General features: G+C 43.2%; 1 pseudogene; it reads left to right on the forward strand.

The window, feature by feature from the left end:
- The first annotated feature begins 13,857 nt into the window (after positions 1 to 13,857).
- LOC114625409 lies at positions 13,858 to 14,549 on the forward strand (annotated as a pseudogene).
- Positions 14,550 to 16,049: the final 1,500 nt, after the last annotated feature.

The following is a 16,049-nucleotide window of genomic DNA, read 5'->3' on the forward strand; positions in this document are numbered from 1 at the left end:
TCTCTTCTGAACTGAAAGCAACTATCATGGCCTGTGAGGAGCTGTCAAAGACTGTGCCTATATCATGTTCACTATTCTCTCTCCAGAGTCCAACTTATCAGAAATGATCAGTAAATGTTGTTGGATAAATAGAATAATTTCTTGAACCACAATCAGATTAGGAGCATATAACCCAGGGCTGGAGAAACAATTCAGCAGTTAAAAGTGCACACTAAGGCTGGAGAGATGGCTCAGTGGTTAAGAGCACTGACTGCTCTGCCAGAGGTCCTGAGTTCAACCTGATGCCCTCTTCTGGTGTGTGTCTGAAGATAGCTACAGTGTACTCATATAAATAAATAAATCTTTTTTAAAAAGTGCACACTACTCTTGCCAAGGAATGGAGTTTAGTTCCAAGTGTCTGAATCACAATTGCCTGCCTGCAACTCCAGCCTAAGGGATCTGATGCGCCTTCTGGCGTCTCCAGGCACTACATGCACATGCAATTACTCATGCACCAATACATGCACACATGCACACAATTTAAAATAATAATAAAATCTTTAAGGACACATAACCTTAACTATGTCTGTAGAGAAGAGGCAATGAGGGACCAGCAGACAATCCATTCCTGACTAATTAACCCTGACCTTAACCCTGTGAGGATATGTATGATGGTTAGCTTTAATTGCCAACTTGATACAACTTAGAATCACTTGGAAAGAGAGTCTCATTGAGGGACTGTCTGCACAGGGTTGGCCTGTAGACAGATATCTTTATCTATGGATGATTGTATTAAGTTAATTGATGTGAAAAGACGCAGCCCACCTGAGTAGCACCATTTCCAAGGCAGAAGGTCTGAACTGTGTAGGAGTGAAGAAACTGAGTTTGGTCCAGGTAAACAAGTAGGCATGTGTGAACTCATTTCTCTCTTCTCTTGACTGGAGTGGGATGGGATGTGACTAAGCTATTTGAAGTTCCTGCCTTGGTTTATCCACAATGATGGGTTAAAACTTGGGATTACAAATGAAAATAACAAACAACATACACACACACAAACACACACACAGAGTTACCTTTTGTCAGGGTATTTTCTCACAGCAACAGAAATGAAACTAGAACAGGAAGCTGCTCATCAGTGAGTTCACTGGCCCCAGGGAAGTCACCATGGGAAGGGAGAGAAGGGGGAGGGGGAAGAGAAAGAAAGAAAGAAAGAAAGAAAGAAAGAAAGAAAGAAAGAAAGAAAGAAAGAAAGAAAGAAAGAAAGAAAGAAAGAAAGAAAGGAAGAAAGAAAGCATGGAGAAAGAAGGAGACAGAGAGAGAGGAGACAGGAAGATGGAAACGTCTAGATTATATAGAAAAGAACCTCTGGGAGAAAGGTAGCCCAGCCTCTGGGCTGGGAAGTTCAGGATTGGAGACAGGATATTCCAGGTAGGGACTGAGGGATGCTGAAAGGACCTGGAGGCCAGGTCTGAAACAAACAAAAAAAAAGTATCTACTCACAGCAATAGAATGGTGACTAAGAGAAGCATCCATCCGCTGTTCTTTTTGTAATACTTTTTCCCCTAGCAAACATTGTTTGGATTGTGATACCATGATTCATCAAATTCTGCTGTTCTTGGAAATGAAAGAAATAAATGGATAAGACAGAAGGGCTGAGGGAGAAAATCCCATCTTCCCTAGAGAAACTGTTCACTGTTCCTCCTACAGAATATCCTTGAAAACTAACAAGCTCTACACTAAAGATCATCATTAAGGTTTCATAATAAGGCCATTGACATTTCATAACAGACATTTCTTGAAAGATTACCAGTCTTCTCTGGTTGCCCTCCTGGCATTTGGAAAGCTTGAGTGATTCTCATTTTCTGTGGCTTTGACACAGAGGGCACAAATGGGTTCCACTAGAACAGGAGACGGCGCTGCATCCTGCTAATGTACCTTGATCGGGTTTCGTTTAAAGTTCACAAGATGTAAAGGGACCAGAGAAAACATGACCTTGATGAGAGGAAAAGGAGAGCCACAGGGGAGTCATTGCAAGCCATCATTTCAAAGACCTATATTAAAGGCCTCTGAAATAAACCAATGCTGAGCTCAATGTATGAGTTCTAAATATAGCACACGCCTGTATCTGCCAAAGTCTCCTCAGGAAACAGGTGGGATGGGCAGGTAGAAGCATGTGCAGTTAATTTCTAAAGGACTGGGCAAACATTTCCACATCTCACATGATCCTGCACTCACCCTCTGAAACTGTAAGCAAGTTCCCAATTAAATGCTTTATTTTATAAGCTGCCTTGGTCATGGTGTCTCCTCGTAATGCTAGAACAGTGACTAAGACAAGCATCCACTATTATTTTTGTAATACGTTCTTCCTTGGCAAAGTTTGTTTGAGTTGTGATATCATGATTCATCAAATACTGCTGTTCCTGTGGATAGAAGAAAGCTGGCATGCTAGTGACACTGCCCTGCTCACAGCCTGTCCCTTGCTGTTGTGGAGTGCCAGTTGAGTGCACAGGAAGCCAGAGTACAGTTCAGGCAGAGGGCAGCCTATATCATTGGCTGTTCTTGGCCTTGTACGCTGCCTAGCTATTGCTCAGTCCACTTTCCTTCCTCATGTAGTGATGATGACAATCAAAAATGTCTCCAGACATTTCCACATGATTAATGGGGACAGACTCACTCCTAGCTGAGGATCTAGGATCTAACCTAACATTCTAAAACATATTCAATAGTGAAAGTATAAAATGAGAAGCTGTGCAGTTCCTGTTGCCAGATGCATAGATTATGGGTGTGGCTTATGTTGGCGCGTGTGATTTTTTGTTTTGTATTTGAAAGAGTTTTTTATAACAAAGTTTATTTTAAATTTTTGAATTATAAAACATATCAGTGAACATCCATGAAGGGAATTAGTATCATTCTGCTACTTGCATGCTTTTGTTCATCATTTTGAAGAGACCAATGTTATCTCAACTTCTAACTTCAAGTAATTTTTACTTTCATATTTATTTATTTTTAAAAAGTCTTTATTTCAACAGATGGAACCACTGTGTCAACTCCACAGAACAGCAAATAAGATACTCCAGGACTCAGATAAGGATGTTTTCTCTGTGTGCAGTGCTTTCTAAGAAGTCTATGCTTTCCAAAGCTAGAGTAAGTCATGACAGTTTTGGGGACATTCATTTCTCTTATGTTCCCCAGTGCTCAAAGAATATTAGGTGAATGGAATGCCCAAAATGCTCTGTCTCAAAATCTTCCTAAGGATCACAGTTTATAGTGATTATGGTTTTGTGTATATATAAAATACAAATGTTTCAAATCCCCTGTGTGTTTTGTGATATGACAATTAGCCTAAGTGGAAAGAAATCCTTTGTCATGTACTTGTTGAGTGTCTCCTGTGTTCCTGGAACAATTCTAGGATCTGAAGTAGTCACAATAGTAAAGACACCAACACTCTCAGTCCCACCTATTCTAGTGAGGGGAGCCCATGATATATACTGCCATATATATGAAATCCCAATAATTCCTTGGAGCAGACACACAGAGTCAGGTAGAAGAGAATTGCTTAGTCATGGAGATAAGCTGTCTTTAGCTGATGATGTGAGCTGAGGCGTAAGTACAAAGACTTTAGGCATCCTGCTAACAGTGGAAAAGTACAGGAAAGTGTCCAGCAGGAGAAGAACAATATTGACTAATGACTTAGAGAGAGACCCTTTACTTCCATGTAGGGAGCAGGTAGGAACAGGTTGAGAAAGTACTTATTTTACATGACACATGAACAAAGGTGTATCAAGTAGGTCAGAGAGTTGGTGTGTGATGTGGGCTGATATGATGACTCCAGGCTTGGATGGGAAGCATGTGTGGGACTTCCAGTGTTGGAAAGAGAAGCCAGCTCTGGGTGAAGAGAGGCAGAAGTGTGAGGTGCTCAAGACTTGGCAAAGCTTTGAGGTCACCAAGCGCTAAAGCTCTAGGGAATGAGATAGTGACTAATGACAGAGACCATGAAATGCCAGGACCTTGTGCATCCACTTTTATTTTAAAATAGACTAACAGCCAGGAACTAGGGCACTGGGTACCTTCCTGGAACATCATGTCCAATGAGGCTCTGGAGCTTCTAGCTTTGTGAACTGTGCAGCCCATGGGCCAAGGCTAGACCACGGGAAGCCAGGTCCTGTGTAGCCTTTTCTCAAATCCCTCATCTGTGGGTGATTCCTATAACACCAACCAGACATGTCTAACCTGTGGACAGTGCAACATGATGTTTTTCATCTACAGAGTACAATCTAAGGAACTGAATAATCACATCACTGAAAAAGAGAATTATGAAATATCTCACAATGGTTTTCTTATTTGTTTTTACTTTGTTGTTATTGTGTTTTGTTTTGTTTTGAGACAAGATCTTACTATGTAGCCTTGGCTGTCCTGGAACTCACTGTGTAGACCAGGCTTCCTCGAACTCTTAGAGATTCATGTGCCTTTGCTTCCTGAGTGCTGGGATTAAAGGCAGATGCTGCTGTGGCCTCAGCCACTGCTACAGCAGCCACCATCACCACCACCACCATCTGGCCCTCATAATGTTTTAAGTAAGTTTATAATTCTGTGTTGAGCCACATTTGTAACGATCCTTGGCTCCATGAGGCCCATGAGCAGCAGGTGAGAACAGGCTTCAGTTCAAGGGGAAAAAGTATAATCTTCCTTTCAAAACACAGAAAAGAAGTTACTGAGAGAGACCAGACATAAATAAGCTGTGTGACTATGAATAACCTTGAACTTCAGGGTTGTCAAAAGATAAGCCAGCTGGGACATGGAAGTGGGATTTCTGATTTAGAAGTATAGCAGGTTTGCATTGGGGAGAGAGGAAGAGCAGAACAGGAGGAAGTGACCTTGAAGACCCAGAAAGAGCTGGTTGGTAGTAGGAAGGCAGGGGTGCGTGCTTACTGGCTTTCCTGAGTGATTCCTGGTCTACTTATGACAACCCCTCACCAAAACTATATGGGGCATCTGAGGTGAACCTTGGGTGATTAGGGTGGGGCGTGTATGTAAAGTTTCCCCAAAGCAATTCTGCCCAATTTAATTAAAAAGACAAGTTTCAGAACAAGTCCATTCCATAAAATGTTTCCCTGGCATTTGAAACTACAATCAAATCTAACTTCCTCCCTGAATTTCTTCCTTTGTTTAAAACATTGCTAAGCGTCCTTATCTTTTCTTTCCTAGTTTATGTGTATGGATGCCTACCAGTGAATCTGTGCACTACATGTGTGCAGTACTTTGGAGGCCAGAAGAGGGTGTCTGGTCCCCTAAAACTGGAATTACAGACTGCTGTGATCAGCCATATGGGTGCTAGGAGTTGAACATTGGTCTTCTGGAAGGAGAGTCGGTGCTCTTAATTGTGAAACCATCCATCTAGCCCCTTCTTATATTTTAATGTATCAACTTTTCTTTCATCTCATCTTCAAGACATTAGTAACAGTGCCATTTGAATCTCAATCATGTTTTCCACTATCTTCTACAGGTCCAACTGAAGGCTAACTAAGCCTTGGGAAGGTCTAGGGAAATGGCTTAGCAGAGAAAGGAGTTTGTCACTAAGCTGGTCAACCTGGGTTCTACTCCCTGGACCCACAAGGTAGGAAGACAGAACCAAATCCCACAAGTATGCATGGCGTGTACACACCAATATACATGCACACACATGCACAGCCACAGTAAATAAATAAATGTATTGTTTTCAAAAGAAGCCTTAGGAAAAGAGTTTAAAAATCACCTGTTTTTTCATTGCATTTTCTAGTTCATACCTCATTCTCATATCAATTTTATCTTCCATTGTTTCCTCTTTAATAAATATATATTGACATCATGCTATGTATCAGCTTCTGTAGTACAGATTGGAAAGACAGAAAAAATAATTTTTTTCTTCCCAAGAGGATTTGCTAGTGGTGGCCAGACTGTAGAAGCAAGTCATTAACATGTAAGGAAAGAGCACTATAATCAAGATATATTCAAAACACCAAAGAGGAAATTTTAGTTTACATTTTATTAACTTAAGGAACCACATATCCATCGCTAACACGTGAATTGAGTTGTTAATGTTGTCTTTACATATTTCAAGAAAGTTCCATATTCATTGGCAAGTGTTTTCATTTTGGGAGATGGTAATGACAAACTTTTCCTATTGCTTATGTTGGGTTGCCACCTGGTGGAAGCACTGTATAGGTCTCTCACCACCTTTATTTCTTCGGTTGGAATTCCACCTTATGGCTTATGAATGCTTTTGTAAATTGGGTTTTTCCCATATTCCTTATGTTAGACTACAGCCTTGTGAAACAGTCATCTCTTTTTACATATCAAAATGCATCCTGAGGAATTAGTCATAGCAGAGCAGGTCTTTTTAGTATCAAACAGGCCCAACATGAATTTTATGCAATTGTACATTCCTATTTCAGTCTTACTACAGTTGCAATACCCCCTAGTGGAGTTTATCTTCAATTGCACACCAAAGATTTTCCCCCTATTATCCTGAGTAGAGTTCCACCTAGCCATCTGCTCACAAATCAGTGATGTTTTCCTTGTGATTCAGTTTAGAGTGCTCCTACCATGGAATTGATTTGTATAGGATTATTACATCATTATGAACATTTTTTTCTCCTTCTACCAGTCTACACATTGTAAGTTGAATATGTGATAGATTTTTTAAAATATCATTTTAAGGGCATTGGGGGATATGATTCAGTATGTAATAGTGCTTGCTGTATAAACATGAGTTCAAATCCTCAGTACCCAAGCAAAAATCTGGCTGTGACTATGCACATGCCTGCAACCCCAGCTATGTAGGGGAGCAGAGACAGGAGGATCACTGAGACTTGCTGACTGCCAACTTAGTCCCAGGTTCAGTAAGAGACCCAGTCTGAGGGGCGGATAAGATGGAGAGCAATAAAACAGGACACCCAACATCCTCTTCTGGCTCACCTCCCAACACACACATACACACGCACACACAAATGTATTTAGTAACCGATTTTCCCATTAATCCATGTATTTATTCACTTTACATCTTAATCACAGCCCCCCTCTCCTTTTCCCAGTCACCCCTCATGACGCCCTTCTCTCTACCCTCCCTTTCTCCTCTGGGAAGGGGAGGTCCCCTTGGGTATCCCCCTACCCTGGCACATCAAGTCGCTGCAGGACTAGGCACATCCTGAACCACTGAGGCCAGACAAGGCAGCCCAGTTCTCAGACAGGCAACAGAGTCAAGGTAAGCCCAGGATCTTCTTGTTGGGAGACCCCTTCATGAAGACAGAGCTACACATCTGCTACATATGTGTGGAGGGTTGGGGAGGGTAGGCCCCGCTTGTGTATGCTCTTTGGTTGATGGTTCAGTCTCTGAAAGCCCCGAGGATCCATGTTAGTTGACTCTCTTGGTCTTCCTGTGGAGTCCCTATCCCCTTCAGGTTCCTCAATCCTTCCCCCAACTCTTCCACTAGACTCGCCAAGCTCTGTTTAATGTTTAGCTGTGGGTCTCTGTACCTGTTTTGGTCAACTGCTGGGTAGATCCTCTAAGAAGACAGTTATGCTACGCTTGTGTCTGCAAGCATAGCAGAGTATCATTAATAGTGTCAGGGATTGGTGCTTGTCCATTAGGATGAGTCTAAAGTTGGGCTGGTCATTGGTTGGCCATTCCCTCAGTCTCTGCTTCATCTTTGTCCCTGAACATATTACAGGCAGGACACATTTTGGGTCAAAGGTTTTGTGGGTGGGTTGGTGTCCTTATCCCTCCACTGGGAGCCTGCCTGGCTACAGGAGGTGGCTGGCTACTTCAGAGTCTGTATCCCCTCGGCTAAGAGTCTCAGCTAGAGCCACCCCCATAGACTCCCTGGAGCCTCCCCATCCCAGGCCTCTGGTGCATCCTAGAGGTGCCTCCTTCTCCCTCTTGCCTGTTGCCTGCCCTCTACCGATTTCTGTTCAGTCTTCTCCTGTCCTCTCTCCCCGGCTCTCCCTACACCTGATCCTCTCACCCCTGTTCCCCTCACCATCTCGTCTCCCACCCAGTTCCCTCCATCCACCTAGGATGGCTATTTTATTTCCCCTTCTGAGTGAGATTCAAACATCCTCCCTTGGGCTCTCCTTGTCATATGGCTTCTTTGAGTCTGTGGATTATAGCATGGATATCCTGTGCTTTATGGCTAACATCCACTTATGAATACATACCATGTACATCCTTTCGGGTCTGGGTAGTAACCTAACTACTGATCAGCGTAGCCAAGCAACACACTACAAAAGTACTGGCTGCTTCCTCTTATGATTGCATGGCTGGACTGGAAACTATGGCTGATGTTACAGAGGCGTTTTCTGTTTGGAATTTCTTTTTCCCCAGTGTTAGAGTGTAACCTGCTAGCATTAGAGAAAGACTTCTCTATTACAGTGTTGATGAAAGATGCCACTTAGTTGAATTGCCAAAGAATCCAAAGTACAGGATTGGTTCTCAGATTTGTACCCAAGCTACTGGAAAACAAGGACTACAGGCCTTTGCTTGGTTTCTTATGAGGGACTGGGAATTTTCATTTGAACTTGTATTTCTGTTTGCTCTGATGCTGCCTACTGGGCCATTTGCACTTTGAGAACCACTGAGAATCCATTCTTTAAGTTTAGCTTCTTGCATAGCTCATGTTTTTCCTGTATAATCTACCATTGTTCCAGTTTTGAAGTGCTGTGGAGATTTGAAACACTTGCTTTCTGGGGTCATTCCAAAGTGCTCATGGTACCTTTTGATCAAATGTTAGCAGTGGGTTGTTTATTTTATAGGTTATTGTTATTGTTGTTTCACAAAAATGGGATATTATCTGTTCTTATATCTCCAAATCCTAGAGTAGGTACTCTCCCAAACATCAGTTGGCTTAATAAATAAATTTGGTCCTTTAGTAGTGACAAGTTAGTTTGAATAAATGACGTCGATGGGAGCTTTCTGTCTCTAGCCTTCTCTCACACTTTTTACAGTAAAGGAAATCACAGGCAAAGTTCTGTCGAAGTCTTCTAGTTAGGCAGTTACACACTCTGCTGCACGCATGTCCTGTTCTCATGCACATCCTGTTCTTATCAGCTGTCCTTGTTGGTGCCTGACTAGGCTCAAGTGATGATTGATCCAGAGCCCACTCAGTCATGTGACAGAGTCTTCCCTAAGAGCAGCCATACGGCCACAGCTCTAAGGGTACCTGGCCTTGGGCTCCTGGATCGCTCTACTCTGTTCATGCAGGGGCAAAGACTCCCCAGAATTCGTGCTCCCCACAACTTCAGAACACCACTTTCCCAACTCAAACTTATTTCTAGCACTTCTTAGACGAGTCATTCCTCTGGTACAAGGCTTGTTACATTCTTGTACCATTTGTTACATGGTACATTTGTTACATGGTCCATTCCTCTGGTACAAGATTTGTTTTTATTTTAATTTTTGAGAGAGGGTGTCTTACATATGGCAGGCTGGCCTCAAATTTACTATGTAACTTAGGATGACCTTTAACTTCCATCTTGTGAGTGACAGGATTTAAGGCATACACCACCACACTTGCTTTTTACATGTGGTTTGGGGGGCTTGAGTTCAGGGCTCAGTGTGCTATCAGTAAGCACTCTACCAACTGAGCTGTACTTCCAGACCCCTGGTACAAATCTAAGTAGGATACTCTCTCAGGCTTTCTAATAGACGGACAACTACTACTGATGATTCTTCAGGCCCACCCCTGTTAGCACAGGTCTTCCTGTGTGACTCCATGATTAGGGCACATCACAGGGTAAATGGCTGATCTGGGGTGTGGAAGAGTCCAGTTAATTAGTAGATGTGTTGATGGCACTCTGTTGACTGAATTCTATTCATTGCATATGGTAGAGACCCAAAGAGCATGAAATTATTGTTCATGCATTTACTCCCTCACTATTAAAAGCCTAACATACGGGCTATTAGGTGAAATCTCAGAAATTCTGTGGTCTAGTTTTAGCTTGTCACCAACTTCCTTTAGGCAAATTATGTGACAGCCTTGGACCTTAGTTTATTCGTGAACAAAAGGCCTAAATTGGCCAGTACTGAAACTAACCCCAGTTCCTAAAGTGTTATGGAGAGACTGTGTTCCAGATAGGCTGAGCTGGATGGTGAGACCTGTCTCAATAAAATAAAATAAAATAAAATAAAATAAAATAAAATAAAGGCAAAATAAGGGGAAAAAGTATAGCAAAATTCTTGCAGGTGGCATTAACATACCAAGGTGGAATACCAACTTATTTTAAGGAAGGCATGGGCAGAAAGTCCACCTCAGAGTATGCTAGTGTTGCCTGGCATGCAGGAAGCAGTAATATAAGAGAAAATGGAGTAAGATACACTCCACCCATCTTTGCTGAACTTTTCTGAATAGATGTAATTTTGAGTATACTTCTATGAATAGACACATAGGTCTGGCATTTTGACTGTAGCCCCAATCAAAGCCTGCCTATCACAGGAATAACCAGGATGCACTTTAGGGAATCCACATGGACTTGGGTGGAGTCTGGACAACAGATGGGACAGATGACCAAAAGCAACTCAAGCAGTGCCTTACTTACTGTTCTATTGCTGTGTTGAAGCACTGTGACCAAGGCAACTTATAAAATAAGGCATTTATCTGGGGAATTGCTTACAGTTTCAGAGGGTTAGTCCATTATCAACATGGCAGGAAGCTTTGTGCCATGCTGGCAGGTAGGTAAACAGGCAGGGGGAGGCATGCTTCTGGAGAAGTAGCTGAGAGCTCACATCTGATCTATAAGTTGCAGGAAAGAGAGAGAAGACAAGGCCTGGTGTTGGCTTTTGAAACCTCAAAGCCCAGCCCCAGCGACACACCTCCTTCAACAAGGCCACACACCTCTTAATCTTTCCCAAACCGTTCCACTAACTGGGGACCAAATATTCCAATATGAGCCTAGGGGCTCATTCTCATTCAGACCACCACATTCCTTACCAAACTTGAGGGCCAGGAAAGGAAACCAAGAGCCAGTAATTTAATGAAGTGTATCAGCTTTAGGTCCTAGCTCACTGGAAGAAAAGGCACAATTCTCCCATACCCCATGTCATCCCTGACACTACTCCCCTTTGTTTTTTTTTTTTTGTTGTTTTTTTGTTTTATTTGGATAGGGACTCCATCCATAGTTCATACTAGCCTGAAAAACACTGCGTGAAACAAGCTGGCTGGAATTCGAAGTGCCCTTTCTGCCTTCGCTTATGAAGTGCTGAGATTACAAGTGTGAGCCTACAGGCCTGGTTCTCATGGCCCCTTTGAAGATATTTGCCTATATTCCTAAAGTGAAAGCTGTAGATAATCTCACCTATGCGCACACACCAGGTATAGACTTTTAAAGGCTGTGGCATTAAGAAGTTAAAGCCATTTGTTGGAGACAAACACATGGGCTTGAAAAGTGACTATAAACAGAGAATCAGTGTGGCTAGAACAGCTGAGAGTATAGCCTGACCTGGATGTTAGTTCGGTGACTCAAATACCACTTGAAGCCTTGCTGTTGGTTATAGGATCTTTCTGCAGTGGTAGATAATGCCTGGAAAATGCCAGAACAAAGCATATTATTGACATTATTGTCCCTCTCTTCACTTAGCAAGCACTTTTGTATTCCCAGCAAATCCTGGGATGCCTCATGAAACTTTTCACCCCACGAATGGCCAAAAGGAAAGGATTTTCAAGTTGTGTGAGAAGGATGAGTAGCAATAGGGTGATGGCTATGTAGAGTGCTTCTGGCTAAGCAAGCATGAGGACCAGTGTTCTGACCCATAGTTCCCATGTAAAAGTCTAATGTAGTGGCATGCGTCTACGATACTAGTGCTGGGGGTGGGGAGAGTTGGGAAGGGAAGACTCCTAAAGCTATCTAGCCAGACAGTCCAGCCAATCAGCGATCTTCAAGTTCAGAGAGAGACAGAGAGAGAGAGAGAGAGAGAGAGAGAGAGAGAGAGAGAGAGAGAGAGATGGCTTTTACCGCCCAAGCTGGCTGACCCTGTTCAATGAACCCAAATGTCTCAATGTCTCAACACTATGCCAGCCTCCTCTTTTGGGACAGCACAGCCTCCCCCTAAGAAGCCCTCTATAGGAACAGAGTTAATCCTTAAATCTACCAAGTGTCCAACTGATTCACTCCCAAAGCACATCTGAAAAACAGGTTCCCAGAAAAAGCACCAAGAGCCCCAAAAATCTACATATTTCTATACAGTAACAAAATTCTAGTATAGGGCACATTAAGGGCCAAGCATTAGACTTGACAAGTGTTAACCCATGCAAGCTTTATGAACGCTCTAGGAGATGAACACTGTTGTTGCATTGTTTAAAGACGAGGAAATGGAAGCTCAAAAGGTTAAGCAGCCTACCCAAGGTTATGTAGCTAGTAAGAGGTTGAGCCAAGATTTGAGACCAGGTGGACTAGTTCCAGAGTCCAGCTACTAGGCTGCCTCTCCATGGGCCTGTTTCTAGGTTTCCAAAGATTAATTCTCCTTGGGAATAAGTCCAGAAAATTGTTGAGAAAGTAACTTCAGGCCAGAGGAATCAGCCATGGTTTGCATGATAGGAAAACAAGACCAGAATGAGAAGGGCATGCAATATTATGTAATCCATGTGTGATAATAGATCTTAGTTCCTTGACCTTAGATTTCCCAAACTCCAGTGCTGTGAGAAATAAATACTTCTTGTGTTACCCAGCATGGCCGGGGACCACCAGTCCCTTACCTTTCCTAATACAACTTACGTGGGTTACATATTTAATTGTACACATAATAATTTATAAATTTGAAAACTGCCACTGTTCCCCTTGACTGTGGGATCACAAGTTTCACAGGAGCATGAGGACACTGTCAATTAGCCATAGTCCCCTGTTCCTTAAGAGGCTAATTCATAAGGAGTGGCTCAACAGGTATTGTTCAGTGAATGAAGTTGTCTTAGTTAGGGTTTCTGTTGCTCTGATAAACACCATGACCAAAGTAACGTGAGGAGGAAAGGGTCCATCATCCAGATTGTCAGGTCAGGAACTGAAGCAAACACCATGGACAAACACTGCTCTTCATGGCTTGCTCAGCCTGCCTTTCTGTAGCACTCCAAGGCCACTTACCCAGAAGTAGCAACATCCATAATGGGAAGGACCCTCCCACATCAATCATCAATCAAGAAAGTGGTCCACAGGCTTGCTAACAGACTAATCTGGTGGGAGGATTTTCTCAGTTGAGGTTCTTTCTTCCCTAATGATTCAGGCTTGTGTCAAGTTGACATAAAAATAGCTAGCATATAGCCAGGTGATAGTGACACATGCCTTTAATCCCAGCACTTGAGAGGCAGATGAATATCTGAGTTTCAGACTTTCTATAGATCAAGTTTCAGGAAGGCCAGGGTTACAGAGAGAAACCCTGTCTGGAAGATACCAGAAAAAAAAAAGCTAGCACAGAAAGAATGTTAGGCAGTGGTACATGAAAAATTTAAACTTAACTAGATATAATAGCTTAATCATTGGTATCTGATGTCTACACTGCTGGTTCTGTTAATGAAAAAAATTCCACATACATACACAGCCACTGGCTGCTACATAACAATCACTGTCTGTAACAGTCACCATTATCCTGTTTGAAGCCTACAAACCACCCCAAGCCTCCACCATTATTACTGGAGTATTTTAAAGCTCCTTCCAAACATCTTATCACCATCAAAAACATCTTGAGTATGTGGGAATTTGCGTATGGCTTACTGGTAGATCACATGTTAAACAGACAGTATGCATAAAGCCCTAGGTTCTAGATCCCAGCACCACAAGAAAAACACAAAGCGGGGTGTCGATCTTCGTATCCGGGTATCAAGCAGGGAGGATCTAGCGGGCAGAGGAAACTGGACCAAGCACATGGCGTCTCAGTGGCAGGGCATGAGGACCTCCGTGCGCAGACGATCACTCCTAAAAGAAGAACAGCTAGAGAAGGAGGTGACTGGATCTGCTAGAGGTCATCTGGAGACCGGTCCCTTGGGCTCCCTATGCAGACAGTTCCAAAGGAGGCTGCCACTGAGAGCGGTCAGCCTGAACCTCGGTAATGGCCCCTCCTGGAAACGCCTGGAAAGTCCAGAGCCAGAGCAGCAAGGTCTCAGGGTGCAGCTCGCTCAGCCAAAAGCGCCTTGGGTGTCATGTCCCAGAGGATCCAGGAGTCCTGTCAAAGTGGCACTAAGTGGCTGATGGAGACACAGGTGAAAGTGAGGCGGAAGCGAGGAGCCCAGAAAGACAAAGGGTCACCACCACCCAGTCTGAGCCAGAAGAACACTCGGCTATACAGGCCCAACCGGGATGCTAGAGTTGGGGGACATCCTCGCCTCTCTGGCCAGATGGGTCCACATGCCCATCGTCGTCAGCGGCTAAGGAGGGAGGCTGCCCTCCGGAGCCCCTGTTCCTCCAGAGAACCTCTCTGTTCTCCCAGTGAGTCTGACAGCGACCTAGAGCCTGTGGGAGCTGGAATCCAGCATCTTCAGAAGCTGTCTCAAAAGCTGGACAAAGCCATTAAGGCTGAAGAAAGTAGTGACATGACCGTCTCCCTTATCCGTGAATGAAGACAGCAAGCAAGCATTCTACAGGAAGCCGGTTCTGTCCAGCCACCAGGATGTCCATGCCACCAACCCATGAACTTCCTGGAGGTGGCATTGGGTTTATCAGCATCCCAGGCCACTGCTAACAAGGACTTGACTAACATGGGATCCAGAACCCTTCTGCTTCAGCCATATCTGGGCCCACTAATAACCACTGGCCACAGCCTGAGAGTGATTTAGGAAGACCTTGAAGAGGTGATGGGAACTCTTGGACTCGGGCATACTCATCAGGCTCTCCAGCCTCACAGTTGTCCATCCATATTAGGAATGTACCAGAGGATGCTAGATAGCTCTGAGTCTTGAAACTAAGACCAAGGCCCTGTAGGAGTCATCTCACGAACCCTCCCCCTGTATTCCCAGGGCAGAGATTCTGGAGGACCTGCTTTCACCGCTGCTTCTCACCCCCAGAACCCCACAGGAAGAGAGGAGATCTTTGCAGACTGCAAGCCTTGGCTCATGGGGCCTACTTAGAAGCTCCATGTGGGGCCACTGTGGTGTACAGGGAGGGAACACTGTTTGAAAGCAGTTTCTTCTCTTTGTAAATTATTTAAGACATCTGCTATGTCATTCTATTTAAAAGATACCAGTGTGTCAGTTTCGCAGACCACATTGTTTTTTTTTTTAATAATAAAAGCTCACGGGGGCTGGAGAGATGGCTCAGCGGTTAAGAGCACTGACTGCTCTTCCAGAGGTCCTGAGTTCAAATCCCAGCAACCACATGGTGGCTCACAACCATCCGTAATGAGATTGAATGCCCTCTTCTGGTGTGTCTGAAGACAGCTACAGTGTACTCATAAATAAAATAAATAAATTAAAAAAAAAACAAAAAAAAACAAAAAAAAAAAAAAAGAAAAACACAAAGCACAAAACATCACCACTCTAGTGTATCTCTATAAAAGGTAAGGGCTCTTTTGAAAATCACTTTAAAAGCACTTTTGCATGGTTTAAAGTCTTTAATACCTTCAAACATCCAGTCAGTGTTTGCCCAGGGTAGCCGATAAACATCTACTTAGTCTGAGATAGCCAAGAAAGAACCACACATCCATTGTAAGTGGTTAATAAATCCCCCTTTGACATGTGACCATTGCCAGTTTGGTTAATATTGTCCACTGGTTAGGTCATCTTTCCTTTAGCATTTCTTACATTGTTTTCATTCAAAGGGTGCTTTATATTCTTTAATTATTTTTTAGCTTTTAATTAAAATGTAATTATATCACTCCCCCTTTCCTCTTCTCCTCCCAACCACTGTCACAGCCCTGACACCTCTAACGTATGAACTCTTTTTCTTGATTATTGTTTCATATACAAACATGAATAAATGCATAAATACAACCTGCTGAGCACATTTAGAATTGCTCTTTGTTTCTAGAACTTCCTAGGGGATATAGTTAAGACCACTCAACTTTGTCTTCTTGGAGTTTGTGTTTATTACTCTTCCTTTATGCTGAAAATCATAGTTCCTAA

Source organism: Grammomys surdaster, unplaced genomic scaffold, assembly GCF_004785775.1.
Source record: "Grammomys surdaster isolate TR1022 unplaced genomic scaffold, NIH_TR_1.0 217, whole genome shotgun sequence".
NCBI classification, from domain to species: domain Eukaryota; kingdom Metazoa; phylum Chordata; class Mammalia; order Rodentia; family Muridae; genus Grammomys; species Grammomys surdaster.